We start from the raw sequence: 18,145 nt of genomic DNA, 5'->3' as shown, positions 1-18,145 counted from the left end.
GTGAAGTTCATATGTATGGCTGACTGTAGCTATCTATGCCTTTTTTCACCTGTCTCCTTTGTTCTAATAGTGCATTTAACACTGACTTGAAGTTAACTGATAGTTAAAACCACTATTTTCTCTCCGTTAATACTGGAATTCTTTTCAAAATTTTCCTTCCAAGTCACTGATTTTCTCTAGACTTTAACACAATACCTGGGATTTTGTGTGAGCTGATAGAAGGGAAGATGAGACTTGAAGTGGGTGTCATTGATGAACATGGTCCAATCCCCCATCTTGCTAAAATCTCTTGCCGGTGGCTATAAATCAATTAACGGACTTCATATAGGGTAGCTTATCATTTACAAATTAGAGGGGGAACTGAGGTGATGGCTCCACCATCGGTTGATGCCAATGATTTTGCTGGTGCCCACCTTTAAAAGCCTGTCAGTAACAAGATACAGTCAAGGACCTCCTCCAGACATGCATTAGCCATTCCCTCCAGCCAGTAGTGCAGCTCTGTCATTGGGAGAAGGCTAAGACATCAGTGGAGCAGGCATAATGAAGCCTACAGAGTAAGATGCTTATTGACATAGAGCAAGAAAGATCATGGGTAGCGTCACAATTCACTACAAACTCCCAATGGTGTCTCCCCCAGGCTTATCGGGAAAGACAAGAGGTCATCATCCTCAGGGACAGAAGGAGAACATATCCCTGTCTAATCTACAAAAACAAAGTAGCTGGAAAAGCTCAGCAGGTCTGGCAGCATCTGTGGAGGAGAAAACAGAGTTAACGTTTTGGGTCCAGTGACCCTTCCTCAGAACCTTCCTCAAAGGTTCCTCCTCCCTATCTAAGCTAGCTTGGATGGAGATCACAAAGGAGTCAACAGCTGTGGCATTATCTATAGAATCTGGGTGCTCTGCCACATCAATGACATTTTTCACTCTGAAGGGTGAGTGAGTTGCATCAACTTCCACAGGGGTTAACAAATTAATAAGTGTGGGAGTGTCTCTGATAGAGGGAGAGCCCATCACATTGGTGGCTCTGGGTGAGGCTACAAGCATCTCCCATGAAAGGAGTGAATTCATTTTAGTTGAGAGGTATAAGTGTGGCAATGGTGATACTCACAAAATTGCTCCAAAGTGGCCCAATGCCACATGCATGGGAATGGCTACAAAACCACAGCTTGGGTGCCAGACACTTCAGTTCTCATACTGTTCTCGTAAACTAACTAACATTCCTCTTCCATTTTTCCATAGAACAGGGCTCACAACATCAAAGAAAGGGCACAGATCATGGGCAGGATCTTATTTCTAGCATCCTATCACCAATGAAGAGGAGGTGCTTGAACTGGCAAGACAACTTGGAAGTGTGGAATAGTAGATGGTTGAATGAATGAATGTTTCAGAATGAAAGCATCTTGGAAGCAGGTGGCACAGATCTCTAGGATCCTTCAGCAGTGATCACATCTGTGTATTTTGATGGAATCATGGCCCTTTTATTGAGAAAAGTTCCCAACTCATCTTCTGGTTCCCAAATAGGCATGTGCATCCAATTAATGATTTTGAATGCATGAGAGAAGCTGGCCACTATTGCAAAATCTTAGAACTCTCAATTTAGTTGATGCCTTCCATTGTGAAAGCAATTTTATGAATTGACTACTGAACTGCCTGGCTCTTGCGAAAAGTGAATTGGTGTAATGCTTAATTCAACAGTACCCAGTGCTCTGGGACCGACAGAGGGAGTCTTCTGTAACTGTTTGATGGAGTATGCGGCAAAAAGATTCAGACAGTAGTGACTTTCACAGCCACAAACCTACATCCTTTGATCAGGAGGCGGTTGGGCCTTTTTTCTTTGGCCCTTCATGGGATGTGTACGTTGATACCAAAGTTAGCACTTGCTGTCCATCCTAATTGCTGTGGGACTGAGTAGCTTGCTGGCCATTTCAGAGGACAGTTCAGACGAAACCACAGTACAGTGGGCTTGCAATCACGTGTTGACCAGACCAGGTCAGGATAACAGATTTCCTTCTCGAAAGGACATTAGTGAATGAGATGAGTTTTTACAACAATTAACAATAATGGGAGTCTTCATTACTGAGAATGACTTTTTATTTATTCCAGGTGTCACTTTTTCATTGATTGAATTCAAATTCCACCAGCTGCTTTATTGGGATTTTAATTCAAATCTCAAGAGAATTGGTCTGGGCCTCTAGATTATTATTTTCAGAAGCATTACCATTACACAAGCATAATCCTCCCTCCGTGCTGCACTGTTCTCCTAAAGCACAGCAGCTTGAGATTAATTTTGGCATTTGCATCCTTTGGGCTGAGTATGGCAACATCCATCCACTGCCAACTCCTGCTATGTCCTAATAAGTAGGTCGCTGCTGCTGTTCTTCCTTCAATGGTTTGTCTAATTATCACTAATATCAAAGTGAAAGGGATTAGCCAAGGTGATTAAGGCAAATAAATCAAAAACAAGCTCAAAGTAATGAAATCCAAGGCAATTTAAGAAAAATAGAAAAATATTTGTTATCAAAATTACGAAAGCAGCAGCCTTTTAAATTTTGTTCAAATTGCATCAATTAGTTTCTGAGGAAATTTTCTGAAGAATTACTGAATAGGCTGACTGATGATCACATGAGTCCCAGTGGTATCATGAAACACAGGTTTAAATATAATTCAAAAAGAGTCTGTATAAATCACAATATGCCATTTTCAGTCAGAAATAGGACAGTAAGTGGATTCCCCCAACATTAATTGCTCCCCACCAACCCTGATCCCTGTCACAGTTCCAATTGGGTTTATAGGATTAAAGTTATCAGTTCAATGCCACATTCCCAGAACTTACAGCCCTAACTTTCTTAGCAGGAGTTCACTAACGCAAACGCAATACTGGAACAAGTTCTTTATTTCTGAATTCAGAGAATAACCTCCCAGAAATGTGCCTGAAGTAGATACTTGCATTTCATTTTTGTTATTCTGAATATATCTCTACATGATCAATGCAGGTATAAATACAGGTATAAATTAACCAACTGACAATGAAGAGTAAAATAAATATTGAATTTTGACTTATGTTGTTCCTCAGTATCCTAGCAACAAAGTAAATATCCTCAAGGATGGCATCTTGCTTGTCAAGTTTAATTGTGTAGTGATTGTAATGATGTCAGCCAGTTGGGCCCCATAGAATATACTCCCTGAATGGGTCTGTTAACCTGGTCCAATCAGGGATCCTCTGTCTGACAGATATAAACAGGTGTGTCAGAGGCTCTGGTCACTCTGAGAGCTGGCTCTGAGGAATTTGGATCAGTGTCAAGTACTATGTACATGTAAATAAAGGGTGACTTGGTGATGGATTACCAACTTCTGTGGTGTTATTTCAAGTTTCTGTGTCTTAAATATTAATAATAATGCCAGAGTGGCTAGTTCATATTTCAAATTTAAAGTAATCCGTTGATGCAAATTTGTGGCTATTTTCTCTACACCAATTACTTCACCTATTCCCTGAAGGCAAAACTTCCGTGCTTTGTTATATTTCTCCAGCTATTGTCCATTTGAGTTTTCTATTGGGAAAAGTAATGGCATTAGTATATCATTAGGGAGATTGAATTTGAGCCTAGATCATGCTGCTTTTTTGGTTGCAGTGTTAACAGAATTGGGAACTACTTGTTTGCATTCAATGTAAGACTATTAGATATAGGAACTGGAGTAGGGCATTTGGCCCCCCCAATCCTGTTCTCCCATTCAATAAGATCATGGCCAATCTGACATTCCTCTCACCTGCTTTCCTACCTATTCCCCTCAACCCTTGATTCCCCTACTGATCAAGAATCTATCTCAGCCTTAAATATACACAAAGACTCCGCTTCCACAGATCTCTGAGGCAAGAAGTTCCAAGGACGTCCAATCCTCTGACAGAAGAAATTCCTCCTCATCTCAGTCTTAAATTGGCCCCCTTGTATTGTCAGATTGAGTCCTGTGTTCCTACACTCTTCTAAGAGGGAAAACATCCTTCCAGCTCTTATCCTGTCAAGCCCCATTAGAATCCAATAGGTTTCAATGAGATCACCTCTCATTCTTCTAAACTCCAATGAATAGAGTTCCAACCTGTTTAATCTTTGCTCATACGACAATCCCCCCACATCAGAGGACATCTTAGTGAAGCCTGTCTGAACATAGTAGCTTTTGGTAAATAAGGGAACTGCTCACAACACTCCAGATGTGATCTAACTAGCACTTTGTACAGTTACAATAAGACTTCTCTACTCCCTACTTTCCTACATATTTCATAGCTGTGGAAGTCTTCAGTTTAGCCCCCCTTTCTTGCAGCCTAAATTTCACCTACTGTTTACATCCTGATATTTAAGTCATTATGGCTATTGCAGAAGCAGTTGGAAAAGCAAAGTAGAAAAATTAGAATTTTTTTAAGTCTCAAAAATAACTGCATAACTTGCAAGAGGTGGTTATATCCATAAAACACCTTTAGGTATTTAAACGCCACTGGGTCTCTGTACGTTCTTCATGATATATGGTCCTGACTCAATAGAGGTCACATTTGGACATTTCAGAGAATTGAGCTTAACAGCTCTGCTTCCTCAAAGAAAAGTAACTTGATCTGACCAACATGCCACTTGGTGATCAGCAGACAACATCCTCAATTGTAGGTCAGTTCTTTGCAACTGTGAACACGGTAACAGCCTTAACATTTTACGACAGAGTCCTCCAGGGAATTACAAAGGACATCAATCAAATCAGCTAGTCTGTCATGTATGACAGCAAACCAGTCAACACATTTGCCGGGATAGTACTTAGCAGAGCAATTACAGTAAAACAACTTCATCTGTAGGTGAGGGTTTAGAACTTTTTCAAATGACAGTTAACTACATCTGCATTATAATTGTAAATAGCACACATGAGATTCCTAAGTGACATGCCATCAGTTCCTTTTGGATTAGTTTGCCAATACAACAATTGTCATTCCTTGAGTGGGTTAACTGTCGATTAGTGATTAGTGCAGGCAAGCAATGCTTCTAGTGTATATATTGCTTGGGAGGAATGCTACTCTATACTTTAAAGAAGGTGAGCAAGATTATCCTTGTATGCTGCATGGTTCACAATTTAGCTATCGCCAGAAAAGTAGGCTGAGAAATCTGAAGCCTTCTTGGTAGAGAAAACAACACAGAGGAGGCTGATGCACGGACAGGCTGAATGAATTAAAAGTAAATTAATTGACAACTACTTTCAGCAAATGATATCTCAGTCACTTGCAACTTTGCTGTGCTATGAAAAGACGAAAGGTTTGTATTTATATTGATAAACCTTGCAAGAATTTCATTGAATCAAGTGGAAAAATATTTGACAACAAGCCAAAGGGAATATTAGATAGGGTGATCAAAAGCCTGGGCAAAATTATAGGTATGCAGAAGGAGGGTGGATAGAGTGATCCAAAGGAAGGGTCACCAGGCCCGAAATGTTAACTCTGATCTTTTTTCTTTACAGATGCTGCCAGACTGCTGAGCTTTTCTAGCAACTTTGTTTTGTTCCTGATTTACAGCTTCTGCAGTTCTTTTGGTTTTTGTTTGTGACAAAAACACACCTTGCCCAATAGACTCTGCAAAGTCCTCCTCATTAATAAGTGAAGACTTATGCCAAAATTGATAGCTATGTCCCACAGATGGCTTAAGCAGACAGACAGATATACTCACAGAAATATATCTTTTACAAAATGTGATCTCATTACACCTAGTACCCAACTTCCACCCAACCAGTAGGACAATCCCACAAAAGTAATGGCCTGAATACTTATATTTGGAAATAGATGGGACTGTGAGTCCTCCATATTGACTCCACACCCCATGAAGTTTCACGATGTCAGGTCTCACACTAGTAAGAACTGTGCTGATTACCTCCTACCATCCTCCCTTCACTAATTGATTCGTTACTAATATATATTGAACAGCCCTTGGAAGAGCAATGAAAATAGCAAGACCAAAGGATGTCTCTAATAGCCATACCAGAAGTGAATTGGTTGACCTACTACAGACCAAATTGGCCAACAGACATGGTTGCCAGACTGGGTCTGCAACACGTAGTGCGAGAACCAACATAAAAGTAAAACCCACTTCTCATCCTCAGAAATCTTATGCCATTTATACATTTGTCCATTTATCCATTGGTAAGAATGACAACAGCACAGTACTTACGGTTTCAAGGCACCCACCATCATGTTGGGTGGCACTACAGGAATGGCAAATGGGAAAAATTTACAATACATCTACAAAGTTAAAAGTGTGCAGCCATGAAGTGTTATGGATTATCAGCATCGAACTGTAGTCCACCACAACCTGTAAATTTATAGTTTATGATAATCTTCACACTACCATTGAAGAATGTCAGAGAGAATGCCAGAAACAGCACCAGTCACAACTATAAATGGTGTACTGATCTCCTGAGCAAGACAACAAATATGTCAAATATCAGAAGCAGCAGGCTATGGACAAAGTATGATAGGGACAACAGCTCAGATCAAAGCTTTGCAATCCTGCTACATTCATTTGTACAGGATAATTAAAATCAATAATACAAAAAGGAATCTCAATGAACAGCATTATTCTCAAAATGACAACAACCAGCACTTGAATACACGGGGTAAGGATGTGGAAAAAGGTGATTAAGCCTGAAAATTGTTGAACTTGATATTGAGTCTAGAAGGCTGCAGAACTCCCAAGTGGAAAATGAGGTGCTGTTCTTCCATTTTGCGCTGAGCTTTGTTGGAGCACTGCAGCAAGCCTGAGACAGAGATGTTGGTTGGGGAACACAGCGGTGTGTTGAAGTGGCAGGCAACCTGAAGATCAGGGTCTTTTTTGTGGACAAAACATAGGCATTCTGCAAAGCAATCACCCAGTGTGTGTTTCATCTCCCCAGTGTAGCGGAGACCACAGTGTGAGCAGTGAATACTGTAGCCTAGATTGAGACAAGTGCCAGGTAAAGCACTGCTTCACCTGGAAGATGTGCCTGGGACCTTGGAAAGTGAGGAGAGAGGTATTGCACCTTCTGTGTTTGCAGAGGAGAGTACCATGTGGGTGTGGCGATGTGTTGGGAGGGAGGGAGGGAACAGTCCGTATGGAAGACTGACAAGGGAGGGGGAGGGCATATGAGTCAGGTAGTGGCATCCTGCCAGAGGGGGCAGAAATGGTGGCTAATGATCCTATCGCTGTGGATGCAGGTGGGATCGTAAGTGAAGACAAGGGGACCACTTTCAGCTATTGTGGGAGGGAAGAGAGGGGTGAGGATGAAGTGTAGGAGTTAGGTCAGGCACACCTGAGGGACCCGTCAACAGCAGTACTGGGGAGTCCTTGGTTGAAGAAATAGATGAACATTTCTGAGACCCCTTTTCGAAGTTAGCTCCATTGGAACAAATGCAGCTCTTTGGCACCTTCCCCTGTAATTACAGAATGTGTAACTTGTAAAAGAATAAAAACTGAGAAAAGAAAACAAAATGTTTTGTCAATGATTTGTAAACTGAGGACAGAGTTTGATGAATTCTCACAGTCCACTGGGTGTCTTATTCATGAAATTGAATAGCTGACAGCTGGAGACAAATGGAAGACCTTCCAAAAAAGGGTAACAAACACTTCACTCGATGAGCCTGCAGGTCAGTATTTGCAGCTCACAGTGTGGTCTCCCCCACACCGGGGAAGTGAAACATTGCTTAGGTCACTCCTTTGCATTTACGTTCTATGCACATAAATAACCCTGAGCTTCCAGTTGCCTGCCACTTCATAGACTTGCAAAGCTCCTGTAGATCTTTGCTCCCTAAGTTGCAACCCTGACCTTTGTAAATTTAACATGGAACACCAAAGTGGACAAAACAGCCCTGTACTAACACATTGGCTATAGCTGAGGCCATTTGGCCACAGGTGGAAATGGCCTGCATGGACTTGGTGAAGACATCCACGAGCATGAAAACATCCTCAACCCTTTACTACTCAGGTCAAAGTCTATAAAATCCTTTGCAATGGCCTCTAGAAGTTTCTAGGTAAACAGGGATCCCATTTTGGTGTGACATCACTTCCTTGCTTTAGTGAAAGTACACCTTTCTCAAATTTGACAGTAGTCATCAATTTCAGCAATTATCCTGATTCCAGTAACACTACTTTCTGGTCAGCACAGTCAGCTTTACTGTTGCTTTGTGTTCTGATTCATCATGAACTGTTGCCAAAACTGGGGAATTGAGACTGTTGGGAAAGATGTGTTGCTTCACCTCTCTGTCCTTGTAATGAACCAGCTGAGAGGACTCAATTCTCCTCCCCAATCTTCGTACAGCACTTTAAATTTTACTGTCCCAATTTAGACTCCCTCATCAGCTGGTGTTATGATGGTGGATGTTGGGCTTTTTAGTAATGGTGCTGTCTATTCATGCCAATGTTAATCAGCAGGGATAGCCACCTCAAAGCTAGCAATTCACATGTCATGCTGGCATAATTCTCCACATTCTTCCTCTTTGGCTTGAGACTCCAACTGACGTAAGCAATAATTGTTCTTTCCTGCCAAAGGCCTTTCCTTTTTATTCACTCACAGGATCTGGCTGGGTATTTATTGGCATTTATTGACCTTATTGGCATTATCGCCCATTCCTAATTGCCCAGTTAAGAGTCAATTATACTGCTGTTTGTCTGGTGTCCTATGAAGGCCTGTTTGGGTAAGGATAATAGATTGCCTTCCTTAAAGGACATTAGTGAAGCAGATGGGTTTTTCTGATAATTGACAATGGTCAACATTATAGCCTTAATTCCAGGTGCTTTTTATTAAATTCCAATTCCACCATCTGTCCATGGTGTGATTTGAACCCTGGTGCCCAGAACATTAGCTGTGTTTCTGAATTAATAGTCTAGTGGTATGACCACTAGATCGTTGCCTCCCCTGTGAAGGCACTGCTCCTCGGCTGAGGAAATTGGTGTCACTTTCCCAGTACGAAAGGGAAATGGAAATCTGGGAAGCCAAGAATGGGTTAAGAGGCTAGCTTCTACTTTTGGGTGCAGAAGGAGTCTTCACATGCTGGTGTCCAAGTCTCTGTGATGTATCACACATGGTTCACTCTCTCCCCACCACTCCTTTACCATTCTCTTATTTTCATGGCCGATCATGGAGTGAGGCAGTCAACTGTGCATAATATTGCCCTGACCTTCTACAGTCACTGGCCAGAACTAACACAGATCCCTCCCCATTTTAGGCTGGGGCTACTGGTCTACTAGTTAGAGATAGGCCCAGCCAGTCCCCCTCTACCTTAACAACTTCTCCTTCAACTATTCCCACTTCCTACAGACGAAAGGGGAGGTCTTGGGTACCCGCATGGGCCCAAGCTATGACTGCCTCTTTATAGGACAAGTGGAACAGTCCCTCTTCTGCACCTACACTGGCCCTATCCCCCACCTCTTCGTCCACTACATCGATGACTGTGGCGCCGCCTCATGCTCCCACAAGGAACTCAGACAGTTCATCAACTTTACTAATACCTTCCATCCCAACCTTAAATTCATCTGGACCATCTCTGATACCTCTCTCTCTCTCTCTCTGTATCCACCTCTGGTAACCACCTTTAAACTGATGTCCATTTGAAGCCTACTCACTCCCATAGCTACATAGACTATACCTCCACTCACCCACCTTCCTGCAAGAATGCGATGCCCTACTCTCAATTCCTCCACCTCCACCGCATCTGCTCCCAAGATGAGGCGTTCCACTCCCGTACATCCCAGATGTCCTCGTATTTCAAGGACAGCAACTTCCCCCCGACAGTGGTCGAAAACGCCCTCAACCACAACTCTTGTGTTTCCCACACTTCAGCCCTCAAACCCCCTCCCCGCAATAAAAACAAAGACAGAATCCCCTTGTCCTCACATGTTGCCCATTAACCTCCAGATTCAAAGCATTATTCTCCGCCACTTCCACCACCTGCGATCTGACCCTACTACTCCCCACTATTATCTGCCTTCTGGAGGGATCGCGCTCTCCATAACTCCCTCGTCCACTCCACACTCCCCACTAGCCCTATCACCCCCACCACCTTTCACTGCAACTGCTGGAAGTGCAACACATGCCCCTAAAACTCCGCCCTCACCTCCATCCCAGGCCCCAAGAAAACCTTCCACATTAAGCAGATGTTCACCTGCACATCCGCTAATGTGGCCTATTGTATCCACTGTTCACAATGTGGCCTCCTCTACATCAGGGAGACCAAGCGAAAGCTCAGAGACTGCTTTGTGGAGAACCTACACTCGGTTTGCGACAAATAACAACACTTCCCAGTCACGATCCACTTCAACTCCCCTTCCCACTCCCTGTACGACATGTCCATTCTGGGCCTCTCCAGTGTCACAAGGACGCCACCCAGAAACCAGAGGAACAGCACCTCATATTCCGTCTTGGAAGCCTACAACCCAATGGGCTCAATGTGGACTTTATGAGCTTCAAAATCTCCCCACCCCCCGACCTCATCCCAAGACCAGCCCCCTCTTCATCCCCGCTTCCTTGGCCTGTCTATCTTCTCTCCCACCTACCCACCCCTCCCTCCTAACTGACTAACCCAAATCCCAACTTCCTACCTACATTCACCTTTACTAGCTTCATCCCTGCTTCCATGACCTGTCCATCTTCTCTCCACCCATCAGCTCCACTATCCACCTTCTATCACTGCCTCCCCCAGCTCTCTATTTATTTCAGGGCCTTCTTCCCCTCCCCCATTTCTGAAGAAGGGTCCTGATTCAAAGTGTTTGTTTTCTTTCTCCTCTGATTCTGCCTGGCCTGCTGTGTTCATCCAGCTCCACATCTCGTTATCCTCTACCAGTTGGATTTTCTCACCATCAAGAGTAATTTTTTCCTTGATTATGAACTTCCCAAAATATCGTACTTATTTTCAGAAAAGTTGGGAATTCTTTCAAGTTAAACTGTGACAAGTGGGCTGAGATAGTGTCTTGTCTTACAAGGATCTTCTCAAATATCAAACAGGAGATGAGTATGTCATCCAGATAGACAAAAATGAACTGGAAATTAAGGTTGCCAGAAGCTTCATTCATCTAATACGTAAAATGGAAGGGGCAATACAGAGCCCAAGTGGCTTTCTTGTACATCCAAAAAGCCCCCCAGTGCCTGTTTGGAATGCCATCTCCTCAATTTGTTCAGCAATGTATAGTTGGTTATAACTGTGGGTCAAACTGAGACTGTAGAAATAGTATGGACCTTTGCGAACTTGTAATCCTAAGTAGAGGTAAGCATCAGGGGTCTTTGCATCAGCGCCTGGTAATCGACACAGTTTCTCAGCTTTTCATCTTGTTTGCTCATAAGGACAACCGATAAAGTATATGGAATTAGTGAGTCTTAAATGACACCTCAATCCAAAGACTTCTGCAGGTCATCCCAGACATCCTCCCAGTCATGACAGGGATCTGGCAATAAGGGACCTTTACTGAACAGTCACCATTAGTCATAATCCCATGATCTTACTACATGATGTCATATTCATCTTTTTGGAAAGTTGTCCCATATTTGTCAGGAGTAGAAACGAGCTGCCTTCACCCATGTCCTTCTTTGAAATCAGGTAAGCAAACTCATCCAGTCAGTCCACTGTCCATGACTTTATGGGGTGGAAACAGCCTAATGGTATTATCACTGGGCTGTTAATCCAGAGGCCAAAGTAATGTTCTGGAGAAGAGAGATAATGGGAACTGCAGATGCTGGAGAACCCAAGATAACAAAGTGTGAAGCTGAGTGAAGCTGGATCTCCGCCTATCTTCTCCTCTATCCATCTTCGGTCCACCTCCTCCTCTCTCCCTATTTATTTCAGAACTCTCTCCCCATCCCCCTCTCTGATGAAGGGTCCAGGCCCAAAACATCAGCTTTTGTGCTCCTGAGATGCTGCTTGGCCTGCTGTGTTCATCCAGCTTCACACTTTGTAATCAATGTTCTAGGGAACACAGGTTCAAATCTTGCCACAGCAGATAATGAGATTTTAATTCAATAAAAACAAATCTGGATATAAAATTCAAATGATGACCATGTAACCATTGTCAATTATTGCAAAAACCCATCTGGTTCACTCATGCCCTTTAAGGAAGGAAACTACCATCCTCACCTTGTCTGACCTACATGTGGCTCCAGACCCACAGCAAAGAGATTGACTCTTAACTGCCCTCTGGGCAATAAATGCCTAGCTGGTGATGCCCTTTTTCTGTGAATGAATTAAAAGAAAACTGTGGCAGGTGTAAGTACATATATGGGAGTCTTTGGTTGGTGGTGAACATCTTTATCACTGAAATTGCCAATCTGCATGGGTATCGAACTCTTTTCTTCCAACAATGACACAGGTGGCTGCCAGAGTCATGCCAAGTGGGACTTCTGCTACCTGTGGAGATGGCTGGCATGAGCGTTTCAAGAATGTTGGTGGTGCAGCCAGGTAAAGGAACAACCCAATTCCCTGCTGTTGAACAGTTCAGGGTGCTCTATTAAGCATCTTCAACTCTATTTGGACATTCTCATCCTTCACTGCATCTGCTAGGCAGTCATTCAGTATTCTATAAAGAAACCAAATTCTCCCTTTTGGCTTCTTGGACTCAAAACCTCAGCTGTAATGATATCAGGTACTGCAGACCCCAAAGCCTTTGTCAGTACATCAATGATCAGCTGCGGACTTCTCTGAACATCATTGCTTCTTGTATTTCCCAATGGGCTTCCCTGTACAGATGTCGCAAAAACCACTTACTTGTTTTTGAGTCAAGAGACATCATAACCAGATGTAGTGTCCTCAATGCAGTCTTTAATCATGGCTTTTTTCTGAAACTGCGTAGCTGTCTACTCATTAGTGAGTAGAATATTCAACCAGGAGTATTGCTTTCTTCCTCCATAGCATCAAGAGAACTCACATAGGGAGTCTGCCTGGCTTTAGCCTAAAGGTCTGATTCCATCTGCCAATATCTGACCCTCCAATGATCTCAGAGCAGCTTCAGCCTCTTTCATGAACATTTCAACTCATCCACCATCTATTCCATCTCGGCCACAGCCTTTCAACCTAGTCTACTATGACTTTGATGCTGGTGTTGGGAGCCCTGCTAATTGCTCCAGTAATGTAACATGAGATTTGAACATATGGGAGACCCAAAGATCATGAAGCAGGAATTCTTTATTCCACTGCATGTTCATTTCCATCTCTGGGAAGTAAAAAATACAAGTTAATTTTTTTTCACGAACACTACACTGGTCTGACTGAAAGATCAGGCATTCGTTTACATGAGTTAGTCACTGTCAATTTTGGCATAGTGGATGGGCAGTGAAGAGCAACTAGCATTTTCTACATGCATTGGAAGCCCTATATCAACATTTGAAACAACCTCTTACCCTAGTTAGATAGTATAAGTCTTCTATAATCTTAATTGTACTCTATTCTCAATTCTTAGTCATGTGGCTGGGCTTAACCAGCATTTTGGAGATTGAAGATGAGAGGGCCACCGGATGGTTCAGGCAGAAAGTGCTGGGTGTGGTACACCTAATTAACAATTAATAATCATCATTAGTTAATTGACTGTTACTAACTGGTGGGCACTAAATCCCTCTATCACAATGGTTCATGCCCTTCCTGCTTTCAGGCTCAACAGTGGGAATCCTGTCACTGCCAACAAACGCAGCCCTCGTCTGGGGTTTGAAAATCCCATGAGATATTTCAATTTCAATACATTAGCACCACCAAAAGTAATTAAAGATAAGTGAAATTTATCAAAACTAAAACTTTAATGACTTCCAACGATATTTTTTGAACAGGTACAATCTCCAAACTTAGTCTGATTATCTAAATGCTGCATCAATGTTGAAGTAAAATTGAAGAAATTGTACCAATGACCAAAATATATTTACAGAACAAAATCCGGACATTATATTAATTCAAATCAATGAATGCAGTGACAAAAAGAAATGAAGTAATTATTATGTGGTGATTTTTGCAACATTAGCTTTTGAATATTTAGTGGCTCATCATTCCATTTTCAGTGCAATTAAGTTGTAAAAGAAGTATAGACAAAAGAAGTATAACCATTAATTTCACAGCAATCTTGGCAAAATATCAATGAAGTGTCTTTTCAAATTTGGACCCAGGACATCTTGCCATAGCATTTTCACTGGGTTATCTAAGGAGCATTTCAACATTGTTTGTTGAGGTCTTTTTGGTGATGAATTGCTTAAGTTTTGTGAAGAATTACAGTGCCGCCTCTACAGCATAAAAATAACAATTAAGAAATTTGCCATGTTAGCCTGCCTATATTTTAGGGAACAGGTATGATCCTTAATAAATAAGACAAATTTCCAGAGGATAAAATGCACTTCTTAAGGTGATGATGATTCTGAGGGAGTAAGAGGTTTTTGAGTGAGTGATAATGGGAACTGCAGATGCTGGAGAATGCAAGATAATAAAATATGAGGCTGGATGAACACAGCAGGCCCAGCAGCATCTCAGGAGCACAAAAGCTGACGTTTTGGGCCTAGACCCTTCATCAGAGAGGGGGATGGGGTGAGGGTTCTGGAATAAATAGGGAGAGAGGGGGAGGCGGAACGAAGATGGAGAGAAAAGAAGATAGGTGGAGAGGAGAGTATAGGTGGGGAGGTAGGGAGGGGATAGGTCAGCCCAGGGAAGACAGACAGGTCAAGGAGGTGGGATGAGGTTAGTAGGTAGGAGATGGAGGTGCGGCTAGGGGTGGGAGGAAGGGATGGGTGAGAGGAAGAACAGGTTAGGGAAGCAGAGACAGGTTGGACTGGCTTTGGGATGCAGTGGGTGGAGGGGAAGAGCTGGGCTGGTTGTGTGGTGCAGTGGGGGGAGGGGACGAACTGAGCTGGTTTTGGGATGCGGTGGGGGAAGGGGAGATTTTGAAACTGGTGAAGTCCACATTGATACCATTGGGCTGCAGGGTTCCCAAGCGGAATATGAGTTGCTGTTCCTGCAACCTTTGGGTGGCATCATTGTGGCACTGCAGGAGGCCCATGATGGACATGTCATCTAAAGAATGGGAGGGGGAGTGGAAATGGTTTGCGACTGGGAGGTGCAGTTGTTTATTGCGAACCGAGCGGAGGTGTTCTGCAAAACGGTCCCCAAGCATCCGCTTGGTTTCCCCAGTGTAGAGGTAGCCACACCGGGTACAATGGATGCAGTATACCACATTGGCAGATGTGCAGGTGAACCTCTGCTTAATGTGGAAAGTCATCTTGGGGCCTGGGATAGGGGTGAGGGAGGAGGTGTGGGGGCAAGTGTAGCATTTCCTGCGGTTGCAGGGGAAGGTGCCGGGTGTGGTGGGGTTGGAGGGCAGTGTGGAGCGAACAAGGGAGTCACAGAGAGAGTGGTCTCTCCAGAAAGCAGACAAGGGGGAGGATGGAAAAATGTCTTGGGTGGTGGGGTCGGATTGTAGGTGGCGGAAGAGTCGGAGGATGATGCGTTGTATCCGGAGGTTGGTGGGGTGGTGTGTGAGAACGAGGGGGATCCTCTTTGGGCGGTTGTGGCGGGGGCGGGGTGTGAGGGATGTGTTGCGGGAAATGCAGGAGACGCGGTCAAGGGCGTTCTCGACCACTGTGGGGGGAAAGTTGCGGTCCTTGAAGAACTTAGACATCTGGGATGTGCGGGAGTGGAATGCCTCGTCCTGGGAGCAGATGCGGCGGAGGCGGAGGAATTGGGAATAGGGGATGGAATTTTTGCAGGAGGGTGGGTGGGAGGAGGTGTATTCTAGGTAGCTGTGGGAGTCGGTGGGCTTGAAATGGACGTCAGTTACAAGCTGGTTGCCTGAGATGGAGACTGAGAGGTCCAGGAAGGTGAGGGATGTGCTGGAGACGGCCCAGGTGAACTGAAGTTTGGGGTGGAAGTTGTTGGTGAAGTGTTTGAGCCTGTTTCAAAAATAATAAAAGTGCAACAATTTTCTGAGATTGGTCCTATTAAAACATTAATAATTATGACCTGTCAGTTTAAAGAATCTGGGCAGCTAAATCTACACAAATATATGTTGGTTAGGTGACACCTGTTGCATTCACGGCATCCTGTTGTGTACCCTTGTAGATTCTTTTACTCAAACTGTTCAGACACACCTCTGAAACAATGAGATTTTAATCTAGACCTTCTGGTTCAGAGGTAGAGGCACTACATTGTGCCACAAAAGCCCTCACCCTTGTTGTATATGCTCTGAAAGGGTTAATACTGGGAAGTGGCATAAACACAGCACCACTCACCATAATGATGTCATGCAGACTTGAGGGCAAAACAGCTCAGAATCTTCAAGGAATGTGACCTGACATCTGGTCTTCCTCAAAGTCTCTAACAATGTCGACCTTATAATAGCAGAAAAAGGCCATTTAGCCCATTGCACCTGTACAACTTTATTAAATGAACATCATTATCTTGTGCTAATCTCTTTTTCTTTTAATCCATGTACCTTTGCACATTTTTTTTTATCCACAAGTCATCCAGTGTCCTCTTTAAATGTTTCAATTAGACCTAACTCCACCACATTCCCAGGCAATGCATTCCATACCCTAACCACTTACTGAATGAAAAAAAAATTCTCACCTCATCCTTGCTTTGTTTGCAGATCACTTTTAAATCATATCTAATTATATTAAAAACCGTGACAATGTAACCAGTAGCTAGTTGCTAACATGCAACAAGTTGTATCGTTTTAACTACAAGAGCGTCTTCTAGTTAGATTAGAAGGTGGGTTTACTGTACCACACCAATCAAAGTAGGCCCTGAAATTTCCCACACTTAAGGGGATGATAGGACCGACCTTGATCATAAGCAGCAACTTGAATAGTATAGTGAGCTGATATGCCCATACAAATACTCTTGTCCATGCTTATTGCTGATCCATGCCAAACACTCACACAGTTATTACAGATTTTAAATATACCTCATGGACACCTGTGTCTAAGTGGGGCATAACTTTAAGAAGCAAAGTATAAATCAATGTAAAACATATTTTTAATACATTTATATCTCACAATGGCAGATATACCTCCAAAAAATATATAACTGATTTTCATTTCTGGCTAGGTATATATTTTTTTGTCTTTGAAATGGAACTAACCTGGCCAATGGTGCAGTGAGCAGACTGCTTGCAATTTTATAGAGACAGCTGCTTTCAATAATTATTCACAGTTTTATCTGCAGCTTTTGCCAAGTCATGGAGCTACCCTAATGGAAATTATACAAATTATGGTCAGCAGGAAAAATTCAAATAATGCATATACTTAAGTTCATTGAGTACCCGCCATAACACAGTTCACCGATTTCTCAGCAACAAACCAAAACAAACAGACCAAACATGCCCAGAAACCATAACCACTCTCCCCTACATCAAAGACATTTCAGAAATGACTACCAGACTACTCAGACCTCTTGGCATCACAGTAGCTCACAAACCCACCAACACACTGAAACAGCAGCAAATGAACTTAAAAGACCTATACAGACAACAAGCAAAATGAACGTCATTTACAAAATACCTTGCAAGAACTGTGACAAACACTACATTGGACAAACAGGCAGAAAGCTAGCCACCAGGACACATGAACATCAACTAGCCACAAAAAGACATGACCCACTATCACTAGTATCCTTACATACAGATGAGGAAGGACACCACTTTGATTGGGACAACACATCCTAGGACAAGCCAAACAGAGACACGCACAAGAATTCCTAGAGGCATGGCATTCCAACCGGAACTCCATCAACAAACACATTGATTTGGACCCATCTACCATCCTCTGAGAAAAAGAACAGGAAATGACATCACCAACCCAAGGAAACCTAAACAGATAAATAGAAAGCGGGACATAACACCAGCGCTTCACCGGAGGCTCACTGATGATGTTATCTAGAATGGTGACGAAACGTCTGAAAATGAACTTTCCAGCTCAGCGAGCAAACTCACATCCATTGCTTTTTTGTTTTATTTGCTCATGGGTGCCAATGGCTAGGCCAGCATTTATTGCCCATCTCTAATTTCCCAGACAGCAGTTAAGAATCACCCACGTTGATGTGGATCTAAAGTCACACATAGTCCAGACTGGGTAAGGATGTCTGATCTCCTTCCTTAAAGGACATTAGTGAATCAGCTGGGGTTTTACAACAGTCAACAATT

At 43.0% G+C, this 18,145-nt stretch overlaps 1 long non-coding RNA gene across 1 annotated transcript in view; it reads left to right on the top strand.

Annotated features, from left to right (window-relative positions):
• Positions 1-3,239, top strand: part of LOC125454632 (uncharacterized) — a 33,777-nt gene extending 30,538 nt beyond the window's left edge. Inside the window, exon 3 of the long non-coding RNA XR_007248061.2 lies at positions 1,239-3,239. This is a non-coding gene — a long non-coding RNA (uncharacterized LOC125454632). The remainder of the gene's footprint in view (positions 1-1,238) is intronic.
• The last annotated feature ends 14,906 nt before the right edge of the window (positions 3,240-18,145 follow it).

This window comes from Stegostoma tigrinum, chromosome 9 (genome assembly GCF_030684315.1).
Source record: "Stegostoma tigrinum isolate sSteTig4 chromosome 9, sSteTig4.hap1, whole genome shotgun sequence".
NCBI classification, from domain to species: Eukaryota; Metazoa; Chordata; class Chondrichthyes; order Orectolobiformes; family Stegostomatidae; genus Stegostoma; species Stegostoma tigrinum.
The sequence above is the reverse complement of the archived record's forward strand: the minus strand, read 5'-3'. Positions and strand labels throughout refer to the sequence as shown.